This window comes from Callorhinus ursinus, unplaced genomic scaffold (genome assembly GCF_003265705.2).
Source record: "Callorhinus ursinus isolate GAN/ISIS: 27379988/994484 unplaced genomic scaffold, GSC_fseal_2.0 scaffold32, whole genome shotgun sequence".
In the NCBI taxonomy this organism is placed as follows: Eukaryota; Metazoa; Chordata; class Mammalia; order Carnivora; family Otariidae; genus Callorhinus; species Callorhinus ursinus.
The window spans coordinates 76868-103089 of NW_027397094.1; positions in this window are offsets into that span (position 1 = coordinate 76868).

Here is a 26222-nt window from a genome sequence, read left to right on the forward strand (position 1 = left end):
TGTTATGCTCTGGACTGAAAGAGTGCCATCACTTTGGGAAACTGGCAATTTTTTAAAAAACTAAATGCATACCTATCGTATGATCCAACTGTTCCACTCCTGCATGCATATTTTTATAGAAAGACTTGTACATAATGTTATCACTGCTTTGTTTTTAGTAGTCAAAAAACAAAACAACCCAATGTCCACCCACCAACAGGTGAGTGGATGGCCAAACTGTGGTATAGTGAACAATTGAATACTATTCAGCAATAAAAAAGAATGAGTCCTTGATACAGACTACAGCATGCAAGGATCTCACAACCTTGTGTGAAGTGAGAGAAGGCAATATTTTTTAAAAAGCACATAATGTGCGATTACATTTTTGTAAACTTTTGGGATATGCAAACTAATATTTAGGGACTGATAGCCGACCAGTTGTTGCTTAGGGATAATGACAAGCAGAGGTGGGACGGAGGGATTACTATAGGAGCAAAAGAGGAAATTTGGGGTGGTAGTAGGTGTTTATTATGTGGGTTGTGGTCATGGTTTCATACACGTTAAACTCATGACATTGTCCATACTAAATAAGTGCAATTTAATGTATGTTGATTATTTAAATCAATAGTGCTGCTTTATTAATAAAAATAATCTTCAGGGGTGGAAAATAATTATGCTTAAAAATTATGTTTCTCAGTATCATTCCAATTTTTAGTATATGTGCTCCCCAAATGAGCACAAGCATTGTTGTTTAAAGACATTACAGTATGTCTACTTGTAAACCCTCCTATAATTATAGATGCACAAAAATATGAACTCTTCTATTCAGAGTCTTGCATTTCTGCTAATACTGCACCTGAAGCACAAATACACTATTTAAAAATGAAACGAAATAGAGGTGGAAACAGAGGTCAGGAATGCAAGGCGTGCTAATTCAAAATATAGTTTTGACATTTAGCTGAGATAAATATCTTTCCTTCTGCATTTATATGGAATTGAAAATTGATGAAGACATTAGTGAGGACACCTAAAGACATTTACTGGAGCCGAAATGTGAAAGTAGGTAGCAAAGGATCAGTGATTTATGAACATAGCCTGTTTCAGTAAAAGGAAAGTGAATTTGAAAATCTCAAGCATATACCTTGCTAAATAATTTCTAAGTGTTAAATTGATTCCATGAGCTAAAATTTGGTCAAAAAGAAACATAAAACTCATACCTAGGAAAAGCTATGAGGGCAATTAGTCCCTTCCTTATGAGTAAAAGATTGTCCCTTCTCTTGCATTCACTTTTATTTGACCTGATGTGTTCTTTAAAAATCCTCATAAATGGATTTTCATCCAACTTCATTTCAATCACTTTTTTCAAGAATCTGTTTCTTAAACTTATGGTTTTTGACATCAATAGAATCATAATTTTAAGTATATTTAGTTCTCAATTTTATATAATCAACTGTATTTCATCCACTGATGATTTTAGAGCTATTTTGGCATTTACATTTTCCTGATGTCATCTCCTCAGTGGGACAACATTGTCCAGCCTCCCAGGAACGTCTACTTCACTCTTTGGCTACCTTCCTTTGGGCTGTTTCTCTGTTAATGCGCAGCCTTATTTGTGTGTGTGTGTGTGTGTGTGTGTGTGTGTGTGTGTGTGTGTGTTTTCTCCCTCCTGGTGAAATTAAATGCAGTAAATGTCAAGCAGTAAGTCAATTTCTTGTTGGCAGCTTATTAAAAATATTTAGTAGGAAAAAGGTAAGAAAATTAATAAAAATGAGCTTGACTCCTCTTCCATTCAGTTACTTGCGGCTTACCTTTTACCACTAACGGGCTGCATTTTAAATGGTCTTCATTTTTAATGACTCTGCCTAGTACCCTTGAGAAACAAACCATCCTCATTTCTTTATATTAAGCCACAGGACTTCAGTCTTCTAAAACTTTCTGCATTGCATGTAGAGACCAAGATTCCATCTAAAAAAAGTTGTATTTGCTTCCTAAATGACAGGATAATTACTCCATGGCGCTTTTGCTGTGTGCTAATGACAAATCTAAGCAGTAGCTTAAGGACAGGGACAAGAAAGGACATGGCAAAAGATGGTCAGTGAAATATGTGTTGATTTATTAGTCTCCCCAGCAAAATATCAGCCATATCCACCCGAGATGAGGTGAAATATTATTCAGGAGGGCTGGTAACCAGGTGTGGCATCACCGTAATGGGACGAGGACTAAAACAAATAATTCTTTTCTGAAGTGATCTTTTGACTGTGCAAGTGCTCCCAGGAGCTGAGGGACAGACCAGGCAGCACAGGGGTGGGGGCAGTTAAAAGCTGTCTGGTATTTCAGGCTCTGGTGGCATCCCTCTTCAGGCTCACTAGCCTACACTGGGACATCAAGCAAGCTTGATTTTTGGTATAATTTTGACTTTTTCTGTAAATTTTGTTAGGTAAAACTATATCTTTCTTTTAAAGACTTTATTTGTTTATTTACAGAGCATGAACAGGGAAAGGCGCAGAGGGGGAGAGAGAGAGAGAATCTGAAGCAAACTCTACACTAAGCACAGAGCCCCATGTGGGTCTCAATCTCATGACCGTGAGACCACAAGCTGAGCTGAAACCAAGAGTCTGACGCTCAACCAACTGAGCCACCCAGGCACTCCAGGTAAAACTGTATCTTACCTGTTTTTCCCAGTGTTACAGAAGTTTATTCTGAGTGAAAATACTTTCAATTTACCCCCTTCAGCAACAGCCAATGAGCTCACCTAAATTTGCTCATGAGTTTCGGCCAGTGGGGAGCCTGGATTGACCATGAATGTACAGAAATAACTGACTGGCCAGAATATCCTGCATGAACCAGTCGAGGTGAATAAAATTCTCCCATTTGACTCATTGGTACGGTTTCAACTGTGATGTTATGTAAACTAGTGAGTGCAGTTTGGGTGTTAAAATATGGTGTAATGAGTCCAATAGATGAGATGAAAATACACACTCCCAAACTTTTCAGACTGTGTAATGCAACCCAGGATAAGCAGAAAAGGAGCATTTGCTCGGTGAATGTGACCCAAATAAAGCATGAGAGAACTCACAAATTGGTTGATATATACCCTGCAATATTGCTAACATGATTGGAAAGAAGGTTCAGAGGTTCCATTTCAGCAAGAAAACAAGCAAACAAAGGGTAAGGGACCAAGCATCATACAGACATTGCTCTAACCTTTGAGATTTCTCACTGAGGCAGCTTCCAAGCTGTCTTCCTCATCTTCCTCTTTCCTCCCGCACAGCAAAACCATGAGAAACAAAGATGCAGAAGACATATACTTCTAGTTTGGGTACATAGTCATGGATGCACAAATCTTCTATTTTTTTAATAGCCTATATTATATAATGCTAGTGAGTCCATTTAGGTTTTGGAAACAGAAGAGAACTCTATGATAATATAGCTTACTTATATTTAGGTTGCATAATAATCATGATAATTACAAAAATTTACCGAGTCCTTAATATATGCTACCTCCTTTTCAAAGTACTTTTCATGTGTTAACTTATATAATCCCCTCAACAGTTCTGTGGAATAATTGCTATTATTTTCTTCATTTACATAGGGAGAAACTGAAGTATGGAGAAATGAAGGACTTTTTTTTTTAGGGACACATAGCTGGAAAGTAGTAGAGTCCAGATAATCTGATTTTAATCTTAACCACCAAGGGATACATCCCCTCTGAGTATAACATGGCACTTCAAAGCATGGTAAATAAAATAAAAGACATAGTAACTAAATAAATAAAACACAAATACAATAGAGTACTTCTTGTCAGTAAATCAATAATTATTACATTCATAAGTAAGTACTACGTTTTGTCATAAATTGTGCTCTAATATGTTTTAAAGGAATTCCACTGTACCTCATTAGTTTATTTGGATGTTTCGAATATTTCTTAGGAGAGAAGTTGTTTTTGTTTCAGCCAAAGTCAAGAAATTGCTAAAACAATATACTTAATCATTGGTTTGAAATCTATTGATATTTAGTGTCATTGCCCAGTCTGGAGGAGAAGAGCTGTAGTCAATTCCATATAAACAAAGGGCATTTGGCTTTTTTTGCTTTTTTTTTTTTAGATTTTATTTATTTATTTTAGAGAAAGAGAGAGGGAGGGTGTGAGCACGAGCACATGCAGTGGGGAGGAGCAGTGGGAGAGGGAGAGAGAGTCTTAAATAGACTCTGCATTGAGCACAGAGCCTGACATGAGGCTTGATCTCATGACCCTGAGATCACAGCTGAAACCGAGTCAGACGCTTAACCAAAGGCACCACCCAAGAGCCTCTTGGTATTTTTATTAGTCATTTCAAACATCATTAAAGGGTTGACTTGATCTCTGAATTTGGGTCTTCGTTATATGCTCTTGCTTTTGTTGCTATTGTGATTCCGTATAGCATAGTCACTGCAGTTTATATCCTTTGTAAGTTTGGGCAAATCCATAACCCTGTGATAGCTCAGTGTTCTCATCTCCGAGATTGGATGAGAATATGAGTTCATGGGATAATCAGGGGGGATAAATGAGGATATGTGTATAAAGCACTGCTATTATCATATTCTTATCCCTTAACCTGGTTGCTTACTTGCCACATATGATTTGTTGGATAGCTCTTCTGTAGTCTTTTGGCTGACCCATATTTGTGTATTTGTGATTCTTTGGCACTTCCTTCATTGACTGTCATACAACCATTCTATAAACAACAAGTGAAAATCTATGTTGCAGGCATTTGGGCAATGTATTTGGAATAAAAAGAAATTCTGTTTGTTCTGTTATGTTTCCTGTGATTAATTTAGCCATTAAAGGATGATTCATTTTGAGTAGTGTATTCCAGAGTCTTCTTGGATAAAGTGTGCTAAAACATGAGAACAGGACATTTTTCTTTGCTCTTCATATATTCCAGCTAATGAAGTGGTGGAGAGATAAGAGCCTTGTCACTAAGAAACATGAAGGATAAATTCTCATGAATGATCTGTTCAGCTCTCATGATTCAAATACATGGGTATTTTGTTATGTTTTTTTTTTTCCTATGAGATATATCTCTGATTTGGCTAGTTTTATAGGCTCCTCAGTTTCTTATCATTAGTCCTTTCCTTTCCAATATCAATATCCAACATAACCTCAATAAAATTTAAGTGCAAACTATTTATGCGCTCATGAGATAATGTTTTGATGGATTGAAAGGGAGGATATCAGCACCTGCATTTGGTACCAATGTGCATAATAAGAGTTAATGTAGAATTGGATTTCAGATTACTATCCAGTATATTTTAAGATTTTATTTATTTATTTGAGAGAGAGAGCATAAGCAGGGGGAGGGGCAGAGGGAGAAGGAGAGAGAGAAAATCTCAAGCAGACTCCGAGCTGAGCACAGACTCTGATGTGGGACTTAAGCTCACAACCCTGAGATCTTGACCTGAGCCAAAATCAAGAGTCAGATGCTTAATCGACTGAGCCACCCAGCTGCCCCCTATGTAGCATATTTAATTATAAATTCTGTTTGTGAGGAAATTATTCTTTTGAAACAAGGAAGTGTGCATTATTTGGTTATCTCATCTCTAACTGAAGATTTGCCTGACAGCCCTTCATACTGTCCAGTAACGCAATCTGAACTATAGATTCGAAACAACAATTTGAATCTTTTAACATTCCCCCAAATGAATATATATATTAATCCCAGTGAGGTAGAGAATAATTAATCACAAATTTCATTAATATGAACTAAAAGTCTACACTTACTTTCTAAAAAAATTAACTAAGAAAGTGAGGAAAATATTAATGTAGTATGTAATGCAAATGTAACTTCCCGTGTTTGCAGACTTAAGACATTACAGTCTGTTACCTTAGGGAAATGGGTGATGGAATTTCAAAAGCTTGAGAATAAATTGACAACTTTATAGTTTTCTGAGGGTTCTACTCAAGTAGCAGCAGTTATTTTAAAAGATTATTGTGAAATGTGTGGAACCTGGAGGGTCCTTACGATTTACTCATCTGTGTATAGACATACAGCTTGCCATATGTGAAGATGTTCTTTTCATCCGGGCTCAGCAGTGGTGACACATCTGCATTACCCATCCCTTCTGGTCTTTACAGCTCCGTGAGGGCATTTGGGGATTAGCCCACAGGTTGCAATATCCCTTGAAAGAAAAAGAGAGAAAAAAAAATAAAGTAAAAAGAAGATAAAGAGAGAATCTCCAAAACCTTATTCATGAACATCACATTTTCTCTGAGCTGGCCAACTTTTAGGAGGGTTAGTCAACTGCCTACAAACTATAGAAACTCTTATTTTACAGATTTAGAAAAAAATGGAAATGGAGATCATAGTTCTAGTGGTCTGAGGACACCACATATCAAGGCATCAGAGTGATATAACATTTTCATACTTGAAATCACAGCCTACCTTCCATGTGCTAAGCATGATAAATAAAATAATATTGAAAAACACAAACTCTTCTCATCTTCAGATGAGAAATCGAGATCCTGTGATGTTTGGTAACTTCCCCAAACAGGGAAATTAGAAAATTCTGCTTTGAATCCAGATCTGTCTGACATGTAGACCAATACAGATTTTTTAAATGAAAGTTTTTAGATTAGAGGCCATGTTTGAAGACTCCTCAACAATGGAGAGATTTAGACCTGGTAACATGACTTAGGTTTCAATTGCAACAAGATATCTTCTGAGATGAAATTTTATCTTGTTATATTCCCCTAATTGATTTATTTCCAGTTATAATTTATCCTCAAGAAACTGGCTTATGGTCCTGTTGTTTTATATGCTGGCTCATTATCCAAGTAAACATGGTGTGTCAAAGCTAAGTCCATGTGATCTATATTCTAATAATGAGTGTAGACTCTATTTTCTGAGCCCTGGATCATGATAAATCAAAGAACACAAGCTACGCATGGGTTCTCTGGGGCAATCCATTCAGGATCAGCAAGAACAGTAGCTTCTTGCCCCTGAGTGTAGTCATCAACCCCCATCTTGGTTACTATTGTTAAAGATGATACACGATATTTCCCTGGAACTGGGCTTCCAGACTGTTCCGGGGGCTTTTAAAGTCATGAATGATTCTACTGTCATAGCTGACAAAGGTGGAAGCAGTCAGATTCATATCCAAATGTACCAGATGAAGAACTTGAGAATGTAGATGTCTATTAGCTCTGCTTGGACATATTGGTCTCCATGTTCCAGGATCATAAGGACTTCTGAACGACTCAAGATCAAGATCAAGGTTTGCCACTGTGTTGCAGCTATTGGTTCCAGCCGCCCTGTGATGACTTTGTAACTTGGAACAAAGTAAGGCCTAAGGCTTGTAAGGATGACTAGAAATTTAGCATGCTCTTAAATTCTTGGTAATTCTGAGTGCCCGCTGATGGACTCAAGCTTAATTACATAGGAAAAACCTATTCTATATCTTTTACAAATCTCCAATATTGCCTATGTGCAGGAGTATGGTGGAGTGGAAAGCATCCAGTAGAGCATCTGGATTAAGCCAATCCTGACTGGAGCTCTGGCTATGGAATTTGGAGGCCATATTGTCTTGGACCAGTCACCTGACCGCCCCAAGACAATTTTTTCAATCACAAATTTCTCACAATCATAACAAATACATTCATAGGGCTGTTGTGAAGGTCTAAGAAAAAAATCAGATGAAGCTGTTCTATCGATTGAAAGGAATTGTTTAAAGGCTAACTACCTCAGAGCCTTCTTTGGAAAGGGACTAACAGTATAAATCCAACAAGAAAATATATTAATGCCTGTAATTAGTTGCTAGTTTTTTTTTTTGTTAGTTTTTTGTTTTGTTTTTTTTTTTTTGCAGATGATGCCAATAGAGTCAAGGTTAACTAGGGAAATCTTGCAACAGTTTGCAGTAGTCAAGTTACATAGAAGGTAACTGCACTGGGTACAGATTGAGGAAAGTGTATAAATAAGAATTTTGGTTTATTCTCAGCCTGTTTAACAATAATTAAAGGTTATAGAAATCGAGAATTCCACGCACATAAATCCCACTTCTCTTCACACCTGTGAGCAGAAATTCTTGCAAACTTCTTGAGGCGGACTTGTGGGTTAATATTTATTAGACAGTAGAAAATAATGTGATTTTGCTCTTATAATGAAAATCTCATTTCTGTCTATTTAGTGCTATAGCACATGAGAACTGATGGATTTATTGTCAGAAGGCTTGGTATGTGTGGTTGGGATTTTCCCACAAAATATGGGATGCATGACATCTATATTCCCTTCGGAGCACCCAGGGGCAGGAGAGGCATGCTGCTGGTAGGGTGAAACATACTTTGTTCCTGGCAGCTGAAACTGTCATCTATCTGAAAGATGTTTCCTTCCCACTGGGCCAGACATGTCCTACATATTATGGTGTCAAAATGAGGATTCTAAGAAATCTGTGTTGAAGTTGCCATTATTGTCAAGTCCTGAAAACTCTATACTTTTCTACTATAAAGGTCAGATTGAAGCCAATAACCAAATTCCTCAGAAAAATGGAAATGTTTACTAACAGAGAAACATCCAGACTTGGCATTTAAGTGATTTCAGTGGATGCAGTATGAGATGCGTCTTTGCAGCAACCTTCATTACCTCCTATTTATTCAAGCTACCCATTTCCTACAAAATAACCACCATCCCCAAGGTCTGTCATGGGCATTGAGGTCACCGGGGCAGGTGTGCTGATCTGCAAAGGTTGTCTTATGAATGAGCTGCCGTGTGCATAGGCAGCCTCATGCAACATGCTCTAAGATGAGGAGCACAGGGGATGAATTCATCCCTGCATAGTAGGATAACAAATGAGACATTTAACATTATCTTTTTTGTGAAGCAGAAGATTATGTAAGACTATATAAATTATTAAAATGACAAGGTGATTACAGTTCTATTAGTCATATTTTAATGTTGCTAATGAAATTTAAAATATTTAAAAATTATTACCAACCATTTCTTGAACAATACTCAGCAGTAGAGCCAATTACGTGGTAATACTAACAGCTGACACACACTGAACTCAAACTCTGTCCTGAGTGCTTTTCTGGCTTTATCTATAATTGTCATGTAAGATACGTTACGGGTTTGACAAATTAGGTCGTTTGCTTATGATTACTAATTCAGTGAGTGTTGTTCTGGGAGTGATAGTGGTCAAATTCCAAAGGCCACATTCTTGATGGCTACACTGCCTTCCTGCCTTCCCATCACGTGCTTTCTGCTCAGGTTTTACAAGCAGCGTGATGTGTAGAGCAGTATAAAGCATTGAGGATACACTCACAAACACTGGGTGATATTTGCAAATGTGGACAGGATCAGGTGCGTTTTACGTGGGGATGATGATATTCAAATCATGTTTCAGAGCTATCCTGCATTTTTTCCCTACCGATCCTCCCCCAAACCAGTGTGGTCAGAAGAAGGCTGTGTTGGCAAACAGAATATACAATTTAGTTGTTCAGTTACAAGCTACTTCTCCAGCAAGGGTGTTAAGTACTGTGACAATCCCTGGGAAGGATCTGGGAGACGTAAATCCTTAATCCTTGGCCATGTCCTTCCCACAGTAGCCACATCAGAAACCAAAGCTGAGCGCTGCTTTCAGCTTAAGCCATTGCCTCTGTCATGCTTGGTTCCCCTGTGGTAAATTTGCATATGCTTTTCCTTCATCAGGAAACTTCCTTCCCTGTGGCTCCCACTCACCCATACCCTAAACAGCAGTGAAGGTTCTGTTCAAGCCCCACCCTTCTTTACCAGCTCAGACTGGTGCTTTTTCTGTCTCAGTTCTTATTACCAGAAGAATGTGCTCTCATGCCTCTAATTGACATTCTTGTATTGTTTTTGCTGCTTAAGAAAAGAAAAACTCATCCTGCGAGCTCAGGGACAATGCCAAGTGTGTTATCTTCATTTGTGTATCTTGTCAACAGACTTTATACACTCCCAGACATACCATAAGGTAAGATGAAGACTAGCTGATTGGTGCATTTTTATAAATTGTGCTCATTTATGTTTATTTTAATAATTGACTCCTAGATAGCTTTTCCACTTTCCACCCCCATGTGATTTAGGCATAAATTCTATGTGACCTCTCAAGATCTAATTTAACACAAAGATTGCAGTAGCATGAAAAGCTGAGATATTTTGTATAAAGAAATGTCTTTTATATGGATACAATGTAAATCTTATATTCTTCCTATTTTCTCTTGTTAAATGCGCTGTTAGTATATATTTATGTATTGGGATGATTCCCGTTCCTTGCATTTTTACTACACAAACAGTTCATAGTATTTTGTTTATAAGCTGTCATTCCCCAGGAAGAAGTGGTGCTTTTTAAGTGAAGAGCTCTTATGGAGATCATCTTCATGAGCAAAATTACTTCCCCCTTTTCAAGTAGGAAATGTTAGAAATGCTATGTTATCAATGATTCTCTGGGCTCCAACTACATTAGACATTTGCAGTTGTTCTTGTCTCAATATATACAAGGAATGTAACTTTTCGAGACACCCAAATGTGTTGAGCTGAAGTCTTGTTACTCGTGACTCAAGACTGATGAAATAAAAAGCACTCAGATTTGTTTTGTGGTCAACAAAGCAGCTCCTTTTTCGTTTGTTTCCTGGGCATCTCTTTTGCAAAGCATCATTTATTTATTTATTGAGAGCTCCTTAGGAGTCACGTACTGTCCATTCGAAGGGTACCTGCCCCCACAGGACCTGCATTTTAGTGGGGCATATAGGCAATTACTGACAATGATAAAAATATCAGATATCTCTATGCTCTCTGACAACAATAAAAATATCATAAATCTCTACACTCTGTATGGCACAATCCTTAAATAAAAAACCAGGAGTTTTGTCGTAACTCATCTGGCCTCTCCTGGCCTGAATTAACAAAAGACTCTTTATAACCTTTGTTCAACACAATTCCAGTCAATATTTATATCTCTGTTACAGAACTACTAATGTGCTTCATCTGGGTTTGCCACCCCAGGTCCTGTGAGGAGCATAATGGAAGTAGAATATATCCACTATGTTGCTTTTCTAAACATAGAAAACATCTGAATTCACAAAGATATTTGGCTGTAAGGGTTTCAGGTAAGTGGCCACCCTGTGTAATGTGGGCAATGATAAATCTTATGACTAAGATAAAGGAGGGAAGGTGAGAGGAAGTGCCTGGAAGGGTTCTTTCCTTTCTTGAATGCAGTGCATTGGATCCCTGTTGCATGTTCAGTGCTCTGGTGTCTTTAAAATAAGATTTATTTTAATACATTATATGTTAAAAAAAAAAAGAAGATAGCAGGAGCGGAAGAATGAAGGGGGGAAATTGGAGGGGGAGACGAACCATGAGAAACTATGGACTCTGAGAAACAAACTGAGGATTCTAGAGGGGAGGGGTGGGGGATGGGTTAGCCTGGTGATGGGTATTAAAGAGGGCACGTTCTGCGTGGAGCACCGGGTGTTATATGCAGACAATGAATCATGGAACACTATATCAAAAACTAACGATGTAATATATGGTGACTAACATAACATAATAATAAAAAAAAGATTTATTTGTATTGTGCATTTGTGTTCTGCACCCTGCTGCATCTTACCCAAAAGCAGAATCCTGATACATGCTTCTTTCAAAGTAGAGATGTAGAAAAGTTAAATATGCTCAAGTCTAACCACTGGGCTTTAGCAGCTGTCTATATAAGCACATATCTGTCTGTTTTAGAACACCACATCCAGGACAGGTTTAACTCCTGATATTATTGACTTCATTTTTCTCATCAGCATCTCCTGTCACCATGTTGCTCTCAGGAAAACATACGGTGACGGCACAGTGCATCTAATTTCTCTCTGAGGGCCGTGGTGGCCTCTGAGCAGGAGTCAAGAGAAGTGGAGACACATCTTTCCAGCAATTTGGCTAACCCTGTTTTTTCTCTTTATTCATGATTGAATAATGTCACATTGCATTCTTTTATTATCACTTTACATTCGTTAGGTGTTTTTCTTAAGTTTATGCTGAAACGACTTTATTCTAAAATAATATTCTCTGTTAACATTTGAGTTGAAATATATATGGAATACCAGCTATTTGACCTTGGCAATTTAAACTCCCTGAGCTTTTTAAAAAAATTCATCTTTCATTGAGAATGATAAATAAACTTGCCTACCGAAAGCACTCTATTGTTACTACTGTTATCCTTATTTTTAAAAATGATTTCTACCTCACTAAATTGTTTTGAATGTCAAATGTACTGATGGGTATAAAAATTATTTGCGTATGCTAATTTCTGTTCACTGTTATTTATGGTTCCTGTGATTAGTAGAATAAATAGGTGACATCTAGAAATACCCCAAAGAGAACTAAATTAAGTGATAATGACTACAGAAGACAATATACCCATTTATTAATTTTAGGAAAAATGGCTTAAAATGGGCCACATGTGAAACATGTGAAGCTTAAAAATAGGAAAAATGTGGTGCTCCTGGGTGGCTCAGTCGTTAAGCGTCCGCCTTCGGCTCGGGTCATGATCCCAGGGTCCTGGGATCAAGCCCCACATCAGGCTCCCTGCTCAGCGGGAAGCCTGCTTCTTCCTCTAGCGCTCTCCCTGCTTGTGTTCCCTCTCTTGCTGTGTCTCTCTCTGACAAATAAATAAGTAAAATCTTAAAAAAAAATAGGAAAAATGTCAGATTTGATGTTAGGAAATGAAGGTTATTAGATCAGAAAACTTATCAAAATTCGTATAACATAAAATACAAAAAAATGAACAAAATTTGTAAGATTTAGCACATGCTTGTACTTCTGCTTTGTTGACAAAGGAAACACAATTGTAACAAATAATCAGAAGGACACAAAAGGGTTTTATTCACTTTTACCTGGAACAATCAATCTAATAATAAGACTTTGAAATGGCATATATCAAAGCATTTATATCAAAAAACAAAACATCTTTAAAACTGGGAAAATATCTGGTATAATTTCCTTCTAGTTGCAGTTTGCAGTATTGCAAACTACATTTGTCACTTCAGGTTTAAGTCAGATTTACTCCAGATTGATTTCCTAACTAATTTAAGTATATAGTAGACAGGTTGGTGATAAAATATTCAAAAGTGGTTTTAACTACTTGTTTTGAGTTGTGATGATGATAAAGTGTTCTTTTCCTTGCCTCTAGCAAGCCCAGAAGCAGAAATTACTTCTAACACCCAGAGGGCATATTTTTACTAGTCACTGAAAGCAAGAATAGTAAGCTGGCATGCCAAACGTGCCTGCCTGTTAAGCCTGTGTGACTATCTTCGCAGTTCACACGGAGCCGCCTCTATTTTGAAATGATGATTGTATTGCATTCACACAAATACAGCCTTTAGTGTGATGCAGAGGAAAGAAGTCTAAAGCGCAAGACAGGACCCTGGGTCCTGGGTCTGCCCGTGCCGCTAACTCGAGCAGCAGTTTATGCATGTCTCCTTACCTCGCCAGGCTTTTGCTCTTTTATTGGCTAAACGACAATGTTGGAGTAGACAACTTTTAGATTTCTTCCAGTCCAGAAATGTTTTAATTTTATAAAGCATGTGCCCAGGTGTGCAAAAGAAGTATTTTTTTTTCTGTCACCTTAAATGTTAGGAGGTGCCTCTTTTGCCTGATGCCAGACAGCGTAATTTTGGTGTACGTGCACTAGATTTCGTTTAGTGACATTTAAACCCAGCTAATGATTGTCTCTTCTTTCTCACTCATGGTAGCTGGGGCGGCATCTAAGTTGCTAATGTGTCAGGTGTGTCTGTCTGAGGTGACATCTGTCCCAGCGTCCAAAGTGCCCGATCTGGTCCCCAGCCTGTATCGTCTAGGTCACTCCCTCTGTGGTCCCTCTTGTTGTGTCCCTGCTTTCAGATAGCCTCTCTCTCTCTCTCCCCCTCTTGTTATTTCTCAGTTCTTGGAGGTGTTCAAAACATACGCTGTTGTCTGGTGAAGACAAATGGAACCCTGTGCATGCTACTCGGTCCAGTCTCCCATCTCTCAGCATACGAAGAGGCCCAGTGCAGCTCCAACTCCTGCCCCTGGGTGTGGGGAGCGGGGGCAGGCCATGCCCACTCTCAGGTCCTCAAGCCCATCTGGGGTCGTCCTGCACCCCTGCCCAGGATGCAGTGAGAGAGGGCGGATGCCACTCTTCGCGGAGATGTTATCACAGTCTGATTTCCAGGCGGCCCATCCGGGTCTACCTGTCCCGGTAGGGACAGGGTCCCAGGACCCTGGGACCCTGATGGCAAAATGTTGGTAATTGAAAAGCCATTTTGTTCTCAAATGTATTAACATGGGCATCCAAATTCTATCTTAAAACTCAGTGCTGAAATGTCCACAATAGCCAAACTATGGAAAGAGCCAAGATGTCCATGGACAGATGAATGGATAAAGCAGCAGTGGTATATAGACACAATGGAATATTATGCAGCCATCAAAAGGAATGAGATCTTGCCATTTGCAACGACGTGGATGGAACTGGAGGGTGTTAGGCTGAGTGAAATAAGTCGATCAGAGGAAGACATGTACCATATGACCTCACTGATATGAGGGATTCTAAATCTCAGGAAACAAACTGAGTGTTGCTGGAGTGGTCGGGGGTGGGAGGGATGGGGTGGCTGGGTGATAGACATTGGGGAGGGTATGTGCTACGCTGTGAATTGTGCAAGACTGTTGAATCACAGACCTGTACTTCTGATACAAATAACGCAACATATTTTAAGAAAAAAGAAAAAGAAGAAGATAGCAGGAGAGGAAGAATGAAGGGAGTAAGTCAGAGGGGGAGACGAGCCATGAGAGACGATGGACTCTGAAAAACAAACTGAGGGTTCTAGAGGGTAGGGGGTGGGGGGATGGGTTAGCCTGGTGATGGGTATTAAAGAGGGCACATTCTGCATGGAGCACTGGGTGTCATGAACAAACAATGAATCATGGAACACTACACCAAAACAAATGCTGTAATATATGGTGATTAACATAACAATAAAAAATTAAAAAAAAAAACTCAGTGCTGAGCATAACTCATGTAATACTCTGTATATATTATAGTAAAGACATTTTCCTGAGGGCATATGTGGAGGTGGAGGGTTTTGGCTTCTCGGGACTCGGGTTGATGTTGGGTTCATATGCCAGTTTATACTAGAACATGTTTATCATCACATACTTGTTACAATTTCATACTTTTGTCTCAATTTTTATAAGATACTTTTGATAAATGATTCCCTTTTAAGGCTAATACACAAGGGTAATAGAAACAGAGTTTGAATTTTTAAAGTATGTCAATATTGTAAAATTCTGAGGTTACAGGGGTGGAAAATATGAAGTTATTTCATTTTCAATATCCCTGGAAATAGACTACTTCACAGATCTTTTTTGTACCATACAAAAATATATGACTTGGGCCTAAAATTTTGCTTTTCAAAAAAAACCAAAGGTTTCAGAGGGACATCAGAAAAATAACAGAGGAGGCACCTCCTGTTTCCTGTCAACCAACAGAAAAACACTGAAAAACAATCAGAAACTGTCAGAGCCAACTTTGTCAGAACTCTGGAAAACAAAGTTCACAGCTAATTAACGCTGGGTTAAGGAAAAGGCAACTTCAAAATGGTAGGACAGGGGGTGCCTGGGTGGCTCAGTCGTTAACCGTCTGCCTTCCGCTCAGGTCGTGATCCCAGGGTCCTGGGATCAAGTTCGGCATCGGGCTCCCTGCTCAGCAGGAAGGCTGCTTCTCCCTCTCCCTCTGCCTGCCGCTCCCCCTGCTTATGTTTCCTCTCTTGCTGTCTCTCTGTGTCAAATAAATAAAATCTTAAAAAAAAATGGACAGTTTCGTGGTGTTTCCACCTGCCCCTCCCCAGCTAGGGGCAGGGCTAAAGGTGGGCAGCCCACAAATCTAGTTGGGACTCTGGTTCCAGATTCCAGAAGGAGTAGAGCAGGCCCTGGTCACAAAGTATGGGTACTTGTGCTCTAATCCGTCCACGGGGCCTGGAGTTCCGACACATGGCACTTGTTTCTGTTTCTGTTTCATTAGCTTGGAACTTGTCCAGGCTGGAAACGTGATGGGTGTTGTGGAAGCATCAGAACATGAGGGAGCAACATAACAACGGCCTGGGGCCGAAGACTGTCTGTGAAAAGTGCAACAGCCATCCTAAAACCAGAGAAGGAAAGCCTGGAAGAGGTTCTTAGGGAAATTAGGGGATTTCAAAGCCCTTCTATATACTGAGGAATTTAGAAAGCTGCATGCGTACGCAGTGGAAAAACAAGGCTGCTTGGAAAACATCTGAGGAGCCCCTACACTATCAGACCCCAAGCCTGTTGATCCCTTGGCAAAGTGCAAGCCTGGCTCAATGTTGAAGGAGTGCACACCACGGAGACAGTCTGCCAAGGCTCAGAGAAGGTTTTGTTCTCTTATTCTCCCGGCATTCAAAAAAATCTCTGTCAAAACACCAAAGCACAAGCTCACTAGCCGTACGTAAGGTGATGAACAATCTTCAGCGACTATACACATCAAGGAATAAAGTCTCTACAAAGATAGTTGAGAAAAGTCATTGAAGAATGGATTATTACAGCTCTCAACAATCCTCAGGACAGCAAACCATGGACAAGAAGGAGAATATGATGTCCAGATGACATTATAATATTCAAATGTCCAGTTTAAAAAATAAAAAGAAAAGAAATCACAAGGCATAAAGACAAACAGGTAAGTATGGCCTTGTCAAGTGATATAGTTTTGAGCAGTGTTGGGGTCCTGAGCCCACGGCCAAGAAATAATTCTTGAGATGTCTTTGGTGCAAAAAGGTGATTGTATTAAAGCTGGCAAGTGGGAGAATACTTGTCTCAGGAGATAAAAGCATCCCAAATGCATCATCCAATCCAATCATAAGGAAAGTGGGGTCATCCATTATCTCCACAAGTCCATAGTTAACCCCATGGAGTGGCTTTTAAGGAAGGATTTTGTCATCCCAGCCGCACAGATATGGTCAAGATGATAGCTGAGTTACACGATTGTTGGGGAATCAATCCCGTATTTCAGTTGTTCAAATAATCATATGACCATGGAGTCCTATTATTATCCCCACAGATTAACAAGCAAGAACATTGTCTGTACATGAGCTATTGTGGCAATTTCTCTCAAGTTTTACCTCAAGTTGTCCATGATCAGTTTTAGGGCTTTTAGGAAAAAGACAGTTTTAGTTTTTAATGACTTTAAGTCAAGAGAATGGGAGAAGATTGGAAACCTTAGTTGGATATTTGAGGAAACTAGAAAAATCCGGGATCTAATCTGGTTTATAAGAAGTAGTATTAAAATTTAATATTTACAAAGATGTGTTATTGAAACAATTTTTCTCTAAAATTACCTTCATTTCCAGAGATAGCCAAATCAAGACTAATTCATTTGTAAAACAAGTCCAATTTTAACAAACTTGGTCTAATTATTTTCATAAGCTCAGCGGAATAGTGATTGATCATATAGATCTTTTAAAATCTGCTTTGCTGTAAACTTTTATAAGGAATTTGGATTGAAATTTTATTAGCCTCTCTAGGCCAGAGGCTAAGCCAAATCCTTGCCATCAGACATGCCTGCAATACCTATAGATTTGGGCGAATTCCTCTTCACGGAGATCCCCAAAGCATCCTGAGGTCCCTGCACCTGCCAGGAAGTGACATTCTTTACTCCCCTGGTGAGGCTGCTGGAACTCTGTAAGCAAGGTATCAGGCCAAAAGTTCCAAGGGGCTTTATGGCTCCAGGTTTCATAAAGTCAACCTTAGTTCCTTTAAGCTGTTTGGTCATATCTGAGTCTATGTATGTCTCTCAAATATGACATTCCAGTCAAAGCCTAGGTAAAATAATCAATGCTTCCAATGGTGTCCTGTTTCAAGAAGAACAGATTCTTATTGAGTTTATGCAAATGACTAGGATTGCCATGGGAAAAAGACTACTCACTGAGACCTTTTGAATTTCAGAGAGTTCAGGTAGAGAGAAAAGTTAAATGATCCAATTTGTTCACAAATGAATACTTTATCACATTTCTGCATATCATGGATATCTTAAGTTTAAGTTTCCTTAATCTGGAAGAGCAAACATTAGAGAACAAGAAGTGTTTCAAACAAGAGTCACATACTATAATCTTCCTCAGTTTAGTTAGTTCTGGAAGTTCTTACCCAATTTAGTTTTATGATTTTAATGATATTAAAAACCTGTCTTTGTCCTAAGAGTCCTTTTTATGAATCCCCTTGAAGATGAAACACATTTTGCAAGAGAATGAGAACAATTATAAATGACAAAAACTCAGAAGTGGACATGGTTAAAGATCTGATGACAGTTCATCATATAGCTGGCAAGGAAATCCAGTTATTTCTGTGACACATAACACTTTCATAATTAGAATGGTAAGAGATGACATTATACCAGAACATATTAAAACGTTAGGAAGTGCACAGCATATCTCTGGGATAGTTATAGCATTTACCCAAACATAACCTAAGGCTTATCATTATTTGTTTGACAGCGCTTTCCAAATAACTTAACATACCAAATAAACAAGCCCAGTTCATCAGAAAGACTTCATTTACAATTTAAATTAGGGAAATTTGTTGAAAAACCTCAGAAGATTTTAAAGCACATGCCTAAATACACTTGGTTATAATCCATAGGTTTCTCATCTTCCAGAAGATATGTCTTCAAAGGGACAAGAGAGCACACAGAACCACACAAAGTCTCTTGAGTCCTGGGGTTGGGAATGACCTGCTGTGTCTGCTGCCACGTTGTGTTGGCAAGTTACATGGAAACCAAGATACAAACTGAAAAGTTACATAAAAGGGTATAAATCCTGGGCCAGTAATACAATCAATCTCCTACAGAGAGATTTCCTGCAGAAACAGGTGTTCAGTAAAGTCTACTGTTGATGACAAATTTTGCAGATTGTTTAAATATTTTTCAATATTTCTATAAAAAACTTACTTTTATTTTTTAAAATTGTTATTTATCTTCAGAAGTACATTTTTTTTTATTTCCTAGAAAATACTTGGTTCTGGTGTATAAGAGAAAAAAGTACAAACTCCCTCCCCCAACCCCTGCTAGGGCAATGTAAGAAAAAAAAAATCAAAATGACAATGAGATACCACTTCATACCCAGGAGGATAGCTATATTCAAAAAGACAAACAATAATGAGTGTTGGTGAGGATGTGAAGAAATCTGAACTCTCATTGGTTGTTGGTGGGAATGCAAAATGGTGCAGCTGCTTTGAAAAATGTTTAGCAATTCCTTTAAAGTTAAACATAGAGTTACTATATGACCTGTGTATTAGTTCCTATTGCTGCTGCATTAAATCACCACAAACTTAGTGGTTTTATGAATACAACATTGTTATCTTACTGTTCTCAAGTCTCATACAACTCTCACTTGGTCAAAATCTAAGTGAGTCAGTTCTGCACTTCTTATAGGGGCTCTGGGGGAGAATCCGTTTCCTTGGCTTTTCCATCTTCTAGAAGCTGCCTGAATTCCTTAGCTCCTGCCCATCCTCCCCACATCCCCCATTTTCAAAGCAAGCAGTGCTAGGTTGAGTCCTTTTCATAAGGAATCACTTGAGCCTCTTCTGCCTCCTTCTTCCACTTTTATGGACACTTGTGATTATACTGGGCTCCCTTGGGTAATCTAGGATATCTATAAGATACCTATCTTCAGGTGAAATTGTTAGCAATCTTACTTTCATTGGCAACTGGCATTCTCCTTTTCCATTTACCCTAAAGTATTCACAGATTAGGGGTTGAGGATGTAAACATATCTGGCAGACCTTTTCTTCTGTCTACCACAGCTGCACGTCCACTCCACTCCTAGGGGCATACCCAAGAGAATTGGAAACATATATCTGTAAAAACTGGCACATGAATGTTCATAGTAGCATTACGCATAATAGCCAAAGAGTGAGCACACCCTTACTGTCCATCGGCTGATAAATGGATAAACAACAATGATAACATTGGCATCATCAATGTAGTATGGCATTTACATGAAGAAAAATTCACATTCAGTATCAGGAAAAATCACAGAATGTTTCATGGAGGAGGTGAAATTAAAGTTGAACTTTGAAGGAAGTAAAAGAAACAATTACTATTATTCTTCTTAAACTAGATACACATTTTAATTACAAGGTGTTATTCCAATTACCACTTCAGCATGACTTTGCAGTGAGATAGTAGGGTAGGTCATTACCAATTTCAGTAGACGTTTATTTTCTCCAAGAGAGTGGTACATTATTATTCTCATCAATCAAGTAAGATGTTTTCCCATTGCTGGGATGTATTTGATGATAGATAAAGCCACAGCTGATTCTGTTCAGGAAAAGCATCTTAATCCTCCTCCTTCCTTTAGGATTAGGAAAAAGAAGAGAATAGACCAGTTATGATTAAAGAAAACATTCACAGAATCTACTCTTCATTTAAACTACAGATTTCATATTTGGATCCAATTTGAGCACTTGCAAAAGTGTGCTTCTGACAAATGCAGCGGAATATTTGTGCCTGTCCATTTTTTCTGCTCCTTCATCCCTTTCCAAACAAGCACCAAGTGCATTCTGTTTACCCACAGGGACCAAATGCGGTTTAATTTACTCATTACTTCTTCTGGCTATTTTGAATAGTTCAGTTTTGCTCAATTATAATTGTTGTGTAGCAATAGAGAACATTTCTGAAGCTGTCCATTCAAATGAGGAGAAAATCAGCTAAGTGATTATTGTCTTTGACGTAATCTTGGGAAGTGTGAGTATATGTGCCTTTCTTTACATCCTGAAAGATGATGAAGATGTAAGACAAAGATGTAAGCCTGAATTTATATATCAGGAGTTGGTCATGACTCCATTTTGCTGTTCTCTTGCTGTCTTCAGTGGCATTCTATTTGAATTTTTTACTATTTAATAAAAACTTCAAAAAGCAGACTTCATGAAAATAAAATTCGAGTAGCAAAAAGAGACAAGCTACATCACAGTAAAGCAAATGGTAGAGATCTGAAGTAATTCATTAGCTCATCCTTTCTGTGGAAAGGAAACTCTTACAATTTTTGGCAGATTACCTAATGGCTGAAAATGCAGACTGTGTGCTTGAAATCCAAATCCAAAAATTCATCACAGATGTTGGTTGAAGGCATGCCTCATCAGTGTACAGTACCTCCGTCTCAAAATGAAAGAAGCAGCCACACGGGTGGAGAGAAGATAGAAGTTACTTTATCTGAGAGCAAACCCTGCCATCGGTTTGTTCATACCCGACTCCCGTGGACTTCAGTCAGCTTCAGCTTCTCAGCAGGAAGAACTTGGCGGCAGGATAGAAATTTGAATTTCACTAATAGTATTAAAGGAAATCAAGGCTTTCATAATGAGTTTAATAGCTTGGATGCAGAAAGCCGGTGAGTTTTATCTTTCCTGTAGATGGAAGTTTTAAAGTAAACGCATAATATTCAACTAGGTGTGTAGTTGCTGGAACTCAAAACTAAATAGGAGACAATCACAACGTTACATAAGTGGTTTTCACTCATGGGTTGAAGAATTGGGCTGTTTGGATCCCCAAATAAGGAGCTTGAGTTATGGTGGATTTGATTATGCAAATAGCAGCATTCTTTTTTTTTTTAAGATTTTTAATTTACTTATTTTTATGTCCCGCCAAGCAGTGAGTCGGATGCGGGGCTCGATCCCAGGACCCCGGCATCATGACCTGAGCCACCCAGACGCCCCTGAAAATCGCAGCATTCTTAAATTTGACTCCCAGAGCATTCTTGCTTCTTTTCCTCTCTCCCCTCCCTCTCCCGATTTCTAAAAAAAGAATGAGTAATAATTATTATTTTTGAGTGTTTTCTATGTGTCAAGTAATGAACTATTTACTTTTACATTCATTTTCTCATTATTTCTTACCGCAATCACTTGAGATAGCAAACTCAAGGCAAGAAAGGTTAGGGAACTTTTCTAGGTCACTCGAAGACGCGATATAGGAAATTAAATTCAGGTTGGCTTGAAGTCAATGGTCTTGATGAAGTTGATTGAGGCACGAATCCCTCCTTTCTCTTCTGTGTGGAGCAGCTGAAGGCCGATTTCTTTGCCCGGTTCTCAGGTTGAAGGAACTGCATCAGCACCCCCAGGCAGGGGACCCTACTGCAAGAACAGGAGGTGCCAGGAGGGCCGCAGCCCCGCCAAGCACGGGGCTCCCAGAGAAGAGACGGCAAGCAAACCTGCACCCCAGCCAGGCTCAGTCCCGGCCTCTCCGCCCGGGGCCCGGCTCTTCGTCCCGTCCGCTCCGAGCCCCTCCCAGGCTCTCTCCGCCACGCCCCCCGGGTCTCGGCCCCGCCCCCGCACTCCCCGGCGCGCTCTCCGCTCCGCCCCCCGGCTCTCCGCTCCGCCCCCGGCTCTCCGCTCCGCCCCCGGCCCTCAGCCCCGCCCCCAGCCCCGTCTAGCCTCCTCCCTCCCCCCCACCCCCCCGCGCTCTCCATCACGTCCCCGGCTCTGCACCACCGCGCAGGGATTCCGCCTCGCCCCCAGGTCTCACGCCAAGGCCCTTCGTCCTGTGTGGGGAGACCTGAGCCCTCACCACGGCCGCCTGCCCTTTCAGACAACCCTGCGGGCGGCAGCGGGGCGGTTTCCGCGAGTCCCGACGTAGCGGCCCTGGGCCTCCCCTCAGGCGACGCCAGAAGATTGGCGGGCTCCCCAAAGCCTCCGACGCTGCGAGGGCGCCAGGACCCAGCCCTGGGCTGTGGGGACAGCAATGGGTGACCCTAGTGTCCGCGTGGGCCACACGCCGCCTGCGCTCTCGTGGGGCCGCGGCCGGACGGGGTCTGAGCGCGTGGACCACACGCCGCCTGCGCTCTCGTGGGGCCGCGGCCGGACGAGGTCTGAGCGCGTGGACCACACGCCGCCTGCGCTCACGACAACAGAGGGTGACTGGAGCCCTGATGGCGATGGGGCCGCGGCCAGCAGTCTTGGTTCGTCCTGACCTTGATATTGGAAGAGAGACAGGGTATGAAGAATTCACCACATGTGGCCCCAACAAGTGTCCCCTTCTAGTTAGCAAGATCGCAGGTGTTGTACTCTTATGAAAAAGCTACTTTTAACTTATAGAGGAGGAGACTTTGCCTACCCGTGATAGAGTAGAAGCTCACACGCTTTGCAAGTGTGGCTTCAAGTCCTGATGGTGGAGTCGGGAAGTGTGGCGAGGTGAGTTTTGCGCAGGGATTGCCGCCCTGGCTCCAGTCGTCACCGCTGGTGCCTAGTGGCGACACGAGGCTGTACTGTTACCGGTTAGAGGTCGGCCCGCGGCCCTGAGCAGGGGTTTCTCCGCTGTACTGGTCATATTTACAAGGTATTTTCGTCTTACTGCTGTTGTCCTGTGTGTGCATTTCGTTTCTCACCCCTCTGTGTCTATGTGGCTGCATTAGTTACTGGTGAAGGAATAGTCTTGTAAGATATTCTAGATATTCTCAGGTGCCTTCTAGGTGCTGAAAGCGGACGCAGTAAAACAACAGCTCGCTTAAGTATCCTGGTATTAAAATTCGTATGAAATATTGTCTTTTGGAAATGCGAAGGCTAGACCGCTTCTTCACGCCGGGCTCCTTGGGTTTGAACGCTGGTCCCAGGAAGGAGGGGGGAGACACCCGCGCAGCGGACTCCATGCTCCTGGCAGTGTTAGCCATCGTCCTATGTTCTGTGCGTTTTACTTTTGTGTCAGTGGTGGATGCAGTGGGCAGATGAGCCCGAGTCTTCCTACCCGCTGAATAGGTTACCAGAGGACTGAAGAACTAGTAAACAGGCATATCATAAATTTTGTGTTTAAAATTTACAAGACAGAGGCTGCCTGGCTGGCTCAGTCTGGAGTATGTAGCACTTGTGAGGGTGGTGAGTTCCAGCCCCATGTTGGGTGTAGAGATTATTTAAAAATGTCTTTAAAAAAAAAAGAATTTATAAACAGTGTATCTTCTCGAAATGACTTGTGGAAGTGAAATGGTTAAAATCGCCTCTTATAAACTCAGTTATTGAGACCTGTGCATTCTATTAGCATTTGTCCTGCTTTCCTTCAAGAACCTGGGCTCTGGAATTAGACTTCTTGGGTTAGAGTCTCAGTTCAACAGCCGACTTCAAGTTCTCCAAGTCTCCTATTTTCTCGTCTGCAAAATACCAGTATTACCTACTCAATGAGGTATTCTGAGAGTCAAGGAGATAATGAATAGGCAGACTTGGAATGGTCGTTGGCTTCTAGTGACTTCTCAGTGTCTGTAATCCATTCTCATAGTTCCGTAGGGCCAGAGTTTAGTACGCTTACGGGAGAGGAGCAGAAATTAAGTCTGAAAAGCAGGCAGAGGCTGGGTTGGGAAGAGCCTCATCACCCAGTTAAGAGGATCAAATTCTGGATGTAAAAGGGAACCATTTAAAGATCTGCTTAAGATGAAGAGTGCTTGATAAATCTTGTGGCAAATCTTTATCAACAGGTCAAACAGGAGGCTACTGTGGTGGTCTACGAAGGCCATGACGCGGTCCTAAATTAAGCAGTAGGAAGAGGTAGCGGTGGAGCAGAATAAATCTGAAGAAATAGGACTTGTGATACATTGAATTATTCAACTTGTGTTGAGTAAGGGAGAGAGATCTAGGAAGAATTCCTTTTTTCTTGTTTGGATGGCTAAGTGGATGTAAGTGATAAGACAGTGAGTGCGAAATAAGTAGTAGTTTTAGTGCACAGATTATAGCTAATATAAATTTGGAATATGTTAAATATATGACATCTAGGAAACTTTCAGGTAGACATGTATGATGATACACAATTTAACCTGGAACTTGGATGATTGGGCTGAAGTTATCGACTGGAATTCATCAGAAATACAGTGATGGTTAAAGAATGGATGATCCCACAAAACTAATGAGAAAAAATACAGATCAAGGGTGGAATTGCCAGAAACGATATTTAAGAGGTGAGGCAAGGAAAATGTTGAAGAAGAATCTGAGCCATCAGATAATCAGAAGAGAATGGAGTTAAGAGGAAATTAAAGAATGAGCAAATTTTAAGAAAGGTGTGAGTACCCAACAGGGTGACATTCTGCGGAAAGAGAGTAAGGTGGTTAACTGAAAAGGCCAACTGGGTTAGGTAGCAAAGATGGTACTCCGCGTCCTGGTGAGTGCAGGATGAGTAGAATGAAATGGACAGAAAGCAGACGGCAGCATTTAGGGAGGAAAAAGTGGGGAAGAATTGGAAATATGAACATAGACCAGTATTTTTCCTAAAGCTTTAACCAAATAGGGGGGACAGAGGGGCCATTAGCTAGAAGAGATCTCAGTCGAGGGATGTCATTTTATTTTGTTTGTTCTAGCTTTTAAGATGAGGAAAGCATGTTTTTAGGCTGAGGAAGGGAGACTATAGGGAATATGAATTTATAGAAGAAGGGGCTGGTTTTATCATATCTCTAATATTTAAAGACCCATTTTCTTTTCACCCAGAATCATACACTCATTTCTCTCATCTAGAAGTTTCTGTTTTCCTTAATCCTTTTTTGTTTCTTATCTCTTCTTCCTGCATTTATGCTTACTCTGGTTACTTATAGTCTTTATCTGTCTGTTGAAATGTCCGTTCATTTGCACTTTTCCTAGTTCCTCTGCTGCTCTCTTAGGGATTTTGCAAGATTACTGTGCCTATTTTGATAGAAGTTTTTCTGCTGATGTGACATCGTTGATAAGAATAATTGGTGGGGCGCCTGGGTGGCTCAGTCGTTAAGCGTCTGCCTTCGGCTCAGGTCGTGATCCCAGGGTCCTGGGATCAAGTCCCGCATCGGGCTCCCTGCACAGCGGGAAGCCTGCTTCTCCCTCTCCCACTCCCCCTGCTTGTGTTCCCTCTCTCGCTGTGTCTCTCTCTCTCTGTTAAAAAATAAATAAAATCTTTAAAAAAAATAAAGAATAATTGATTGGTAGTGGTGGAAAATACTGTTATTTTACTCAAATAACACTTGTGTAGTTTATCAGGTATAGTCAATGCTTGAATTTAACCCCATGACTTAAGGAGAAACCCAGGTCCAACATACCTGAGCTAAGAGTAGATACATTTGTACAGTATTTTGATACTGTTTTTTAAAGAACAGTTTTTAAGAGAAAAGACACGATCCAAGTTTATTTTCTGCCTCAGTTGGTCAGAAAAGGACCAAACCTTCACTCAAAAATACCCTGAAACAGAAACCTCAGAGTGTGAAATGATACAACAACTTAATGCTTACTCACTGTCCTTGCACTTTC